Below are 6,000 nucleotides of genomic sequence, written 5' to 3' on the forward strand. Positions count from 1 at the left end.
CCAACTGGGTTTATGTTTATGAGGTGACTTTTGGAAAGTACGTAGGGATGGGAGTTGGTTGCCAGGGAACCCAACCATGTGATTAACGGCTGGAAATTTCAGTGTCACTCCCTGATTTCCAGGGAGTAGGGAAGGAGCTGGAGTTTGAATTAGTCAGCAATTGCCAATGATTTAACCAATAATGCCCATGTAATTAAGCATCTATAAAAAGCCAAAAGGAGAGGGTTCAGAGGACTTATGGGTTAGTGAACATGGGGAGATTCAGGGACAGTGGTGTGCTTGGCAAGGGGATGGACTCTGCCCTTGCCCTACTTTTCCATACCTTGCCCTACTATCTTTCCAATTGACCGTTGATTTGTATCCTTTAATATCCTATGTCATAAACTAGTAATCTAATGAGTTAATAGGCTCCCTGAGTTCTGAAATCTGCTCTAGCAAATTAATCAAAACCAAGGAGAGGGTCGTGGGAACTTCTAATTTATAGGCAGTCAGTCAGAAGCACCGCCAACAACCTGGATTTGCAACTGGCATCTGAAGCAGAAAGCAGTCTTCCAGGACAGATCCTGTGGGATCTGATGCTATCTCTGAGTGAACAGCATCAGAACTGAGGTGAATTGTAGGATACACAGTTGGTGTCCAAAGCTTTGCTTGGTGGTGTGGACGTAAACCATCCCCAACATTAAAACTAGGTACAGAACCCCAAATACTGAAGTTCATTACCATAACCTGAGGTGAAGAGGCAGCTGCCTCAAGATGATGTGGAAAGAATCTTCTAAGAATTTTGGTGTCTAGGAGAGCTGACTGAATGTAAGCATCCTGTAATGGGATGGAGGTAAATGTTGGATTTACTACATGCCCACGGGAGCCTGTGTCTGAAAGTTGGAGCAGCAGTTCCAGCCAACCAAAGGACAAGAAATGACTTCTCAAGGCAACCAAGAGCACAGCTGTCTTTTGCAACTCTTTTTCTCACTCTATTACTAAAGGGAGGAAAACATGGGCAATTTGTGTATGTCTCTCTCTCTCTCTCTTTCACTCACCTCTCTCCCTTCTCCTTCTCTCTCTTTCTCCCTTCTTCCCTCTCTCTCTCTCTCTTCCTCTCTGTTTTTCTCCAGCTTTGGTGAGATTTACTAGATAGATAGATAGATAGATAGATAGATAGATAGATAGATAGTAGAAGATAGATACGTATAGACATAAGTATACAGAGAGAGAGGCAGAAAGAGTTCTCCAGCCTTGCAAGGGTGCTTACACTGTTTTAGATAGATAGATGATAGATAGATAGATAGATAGATAGATAGATAGATAGATATAGACAGATGATGATGATAGATAGATGATAGATAGATAGATAGATAGATAGATAGATAGATAGATAGATGATAGATAGATGATAGAATAAATATGAATCAGTGCTGCCTCCAAGCAGCTCACTCTCTGATAGAGTAAATTAATGTATATTTTCAAATAAAATACTGAAAAGTCACCTGTATAAATAATTATTTAGTAATTTGTTGAAATATATAGCCAATAGACCTGCTTATGTGTTACGCCCATGAAAACTACTTACATGCTAGTGTCTTGAAAAATGGCCATTTCAACTCTGTTTCTTCCCTTTGGTTTGACCCATGTGTGAGCTACCTACCTGCTGGCCCATGGTGACAAGATGCAAACACCAAAAGCTATTTGCAGTCCTCCTCACTAGTTCTTGAACTCCTGCTTTAATCCACGTCATCTTTTTACCTTGCTTCTTGGCTTTGGTCTCATTTTATTTTTAAACTTGCTTGCTACTGTGGACCTGGCATTTACGCATCTTATCTTTGACTCCTGACATGACTGTGACTTGGATCCCCTGGCTAGTTCTCCCTGGCTACTTACCCTGGTGGGATACTAACAGGAATGAGCTCTTCTGTGCCTAAACCCCCAACTCCAACCATGCATCTACACTTAACCACCATGGAGGTGGCTCAGACCAATCAGCACTCACAAAACAATATTAATGACTTGTACTCCAGAAACGTGCCCATTTCATAGTTTTGGGGTTTTTTTTAACCCTTGAAGATCTCAATCTGATAAAAATGGCGGAAACCAAAGGTTATTGACAGTCTCCCAATCGCCATTTTTAATCTAAAAAACACATCGGATACTGAAATACAGGGTTAACGTAGAGAATAAGGAGTCATATTGACAGTCACAGTCTTTCCAGTGTTCGGAGTTGGGGTTCTCCTACTGTGATAGGAAGGCTCAGAATTCATAAGGAAGTCAATACTGAAGGTGAGGTACAAGTGAACAGAATAACAAAATTTTGCTTAAGAAATAAAAATCTGCAGCCAAATCATTTCTTGTGTCCTTATCAGTGTATTTTCTTGGTATCCATTATGTTCACAATAGGATAAAAAGGTAGGGACAGCATCAAGACCCACGCAAATCAGCCTCCCAGCCCAAGCTGAGCTCAGGAGTCACAGTGGCTTGGGCTTCCAGGTCACAGATCTCGACAATGGGAGTAGAAAATAAGTTGGAGAAGAATTCTACTTGGCACATCAAGCACTCTATTTCTTTGTGGGGAAAATACCATACTTTGGACATAATAGCAAACGTTGGCAAATCTATCTTAAAGGATAAAGGTGTTTTATTTTACTATAGATATGCCTCTTAGTATAACTAAGGGAGTAAAATTTTAAATTTCCTCATAAATTCTTCTCACAAATAAGAACTAAGGAGACAAATTTTGTTGACTCCCTTCCTTCTGCACCCTGGAGAAGAGTCCCTTCCCATAAGAGATACAAAGGGTTTGAGGGGATGCTTCACATTGCCAAGCTACTGGATTAATTTCCCATTTCTTCTGTGTATTACAATGGCTTTCTCAAGCTGAGAGGAACATTTCAATTTTTGGTGAACATTTTTAAAAATCAGTTTGTATTAATGTTTTGCCAAGTTTGTATGGATAAGCCAATTAAAACTCAATATAATCATTATCTGGAATAGTCATTAATTAAATAAATTAGTTATTTTCCTTTAATAAAGACAAGAAAGACATTTTCCTTAGAATACCTTTTTTAATTAATATATTTGTTCTTCAAGTTGTAAGACATTAGCATTCACATCTTGCCTCTGCGTTATGGCTAGGCATCATTTTTATCATTAAGAGAAGGAAATTATGACTAGCACTCAACAAAAGAATATTGCCTGAAAAAATGAGTGCTTATCTCATTAAGGCTTTTAAAATGACTTCTGAGATGATGATATATTATTTTACATTCCAGGAAAAGAAGAGACAACTGTAACTATAGTTACCAAATGTATCAGGGGCCTCTGCTTTCCAGAATAGTCTCCAGACTAAGTATTTATTCAAGGAAGTTGTCATGTGAACACACTTAGGGGCAGGAGGTTAGAGAAGGCTTTAAATGCACCTGTCACAAACATTTTAATATGCAACATTTATTATCTTCATTTTTCCACAAAACATTATGTACTTCAAAAACAACTTTTGAGAAATGTCCTTCCTTGAGTTGTCCAGGACAAAAACCATTAGATGGCCTTACTCCTGGTACAACAGGTGTTTATCTTCTAGACCTTACGTGCCCAGTGTTTTATGCTCATAGGTGCCCTTAACTTGCTTAATATTTTTAACTGGAAGGAATTACTCCTGTTGTTTAGGCAGTCAGAAAATAGAATGCCCAGCTTACCTTGCCTACAGAAAATACTCCTTCTACTTACTTCATGAGGATATAAAATTCCAGTGTGTTAGGTCATTTCTGGAAGTAATGATGTTTATCCATGGGGCTATGCTACAAGCTGTATTATTTATTCTACATATTGGTACTCGATATATTTGGCTTCTTCAGGTTATATAAACAGATAGGGTCTAAAATCAGGTACCTGAATTTGAATGCTGATTATTTCATTAACTAGATTTGGGAGCAAGACCAAGTTTCTTAATCTCAACAAAACTCTACTACCTCCCCTGAGAAAATAGCAGTATCTTCCTCATAAAACAGTTTTGAGGATTAAATGAGAGAACTCAAGTATAACACCAAGTATAGAAATAGCAAGCACTCAGTAAACGTTATCTATTACTGTTGTTGTTAATGATGTTACATATGCATATCATAGCTCAGAAGTTAAAATTACATTAAAGAAGATACTCATGAACTTCTTTAAATTGTTATATAACCCAGTTGTTAGCCTTCTGTGAACCAAGTGTTGCCTTTCTTTGGTGTATTTGACAAATAGGTGATGGGTTGTCTTATGTCCTCCCCTAAATCCCCCTCTTAGTGCTCTGTGGCTTTTCTGGGCTTCCCTTGCTTCACTGAGACCTACTGTCCTTTGTTTAAAATAAAAAAAATAAAAAAAAAGATTTTATTTTTTATTCATGAGAGACCCAGAGAGAGAGGCAGAGACACAGGCAGAGGGAGAAGCAGGCTCCATTCAGGGAGCCCAACACGGGACTCGATCCCGGGACTCCAGGATCACACCTTGGGCCAAAGGCAGATGCTCAACCCCTGAGCCACCCAGGGATCCCATACCTACCATCCTTCTTGATCCAGTTTTAATGCCACAAGCTGGCAAGACTGCACTTTCCTTAATTCCTCATTATGTCACTGTTCACAGTGCTAATGCACAGGCTACAGAAGTATACCAGAAACGAGAAGGGTAAATTAAAGAAATTAAAATATTGGAGAAAAAATGTAAATTACATAGTAAATAAAAGGCTTCCCACAGTCCTAGGAAAAAGAAGGTCGGGATCCCTGGGTGGCGCAGAGGTTTGGCGCCTGCCTTTGGCCCAGGGCGCGATCCTGGAGGCCCCGGATCGAATCCCACATCGGGCTCCCTGCATGGAGCCTGCTTCTCCCTCTGCCTGTGTCTCTGCCTCTCTCTCTCTCTCTCTCTCTCTCTCTCTCTCTCTATCATAAATAAATAAAAAAAAATTTAAAAAAAAAAGAAAAAGAAGGTCACTTTTTTAATAGATCACCTCTCTGTTAGTGACCATCCAGTTGTTATCCTTGCTTCTCTGAGTTGACAGCTGCCTTTCTTCCTTCTCCTTAAAGAGCGTCTCTTCTTTATACTCAACAGAGCCAGTATCTACCACCTTTTAGAAAAACATTACCCTTTCTTGTTCACAGATGTTTCTTCTTAGGATCCATTTCCCTCCTCTCACTAATGTGATCCATAGGATATAATATACTCTGACACTTTTTCCCAAAGATGTAGTTATTCAATTTAAAATTACATCTTAAAAAAATATAAAAAATAATAAATAAAATAAAATAAAATTACATCTTGAGGGATAGCTAGTAGTTATGCACACAGACAATAGAACAATCCCAGTTAATTGCGTTAATCCCAGTTAACCGCTCCACGGCTTAGTATCTTCCAAGATATCTTTACCAGTGTTAAGAGAAGATAATCTTTCTTGTCCTTCCAAGATAATCAACAGGAAACTATTTTTTAAACACATACACACACCTCCAAAGGGGAGCTGGAGGGATCAGAGGCAATGTAATATTGAAGAAAGCATTTTCCACAAAGATGACAGCCTGTTATGTTGTTATGCACAGCAGCAGTTCCCTTTTGTTCATCTATTTGAGATACCTGGATTAGAATCCTAACCTCCGGCTACTCATCCTGGTGGGATTTCAACTCCCTTTGGAGAACTTCAATTATCCTAACTGCATTAGCCAGAGTTGAGGGGAACCAAGGGAGTCAACCTTGGGCTGTTTGTCACTTCTCTGCTCAGGGCCAATACATAAGGCTTAGTACACAGAAGGGCTCTTGATTTTGTGGCCAAATTATTAAGCTATCTTCTTAGATGTAATAAATTTCAATTTATTATTTTAGATTTTCTAGGTATAAATAACAGCATTTGAAATTATAACTCAGAACTTCCTTATCTAATATTTATGCTTCAATTTTCATGACCACATTCTTAGAGGGAGCAATCTTAAACATAGTCCTTAATTATTGATTTTGTTACAAAATAAAGGTTCAAATATCAGTCATATA

The sequence above is a fragment of the Canis lupus genome, chromosome 14 (assembly GCF_003254725.2).
Source record: "Canis lupus dingo isolate Sandy chromosome 14, ASM325472v2, whole genome shotgun sequence".
Lineage (NCBI taxonomy): Eukaryota > Metazoa > Chordata > Mammalia > Carnivora > Canidae > Canis > Canis lupus.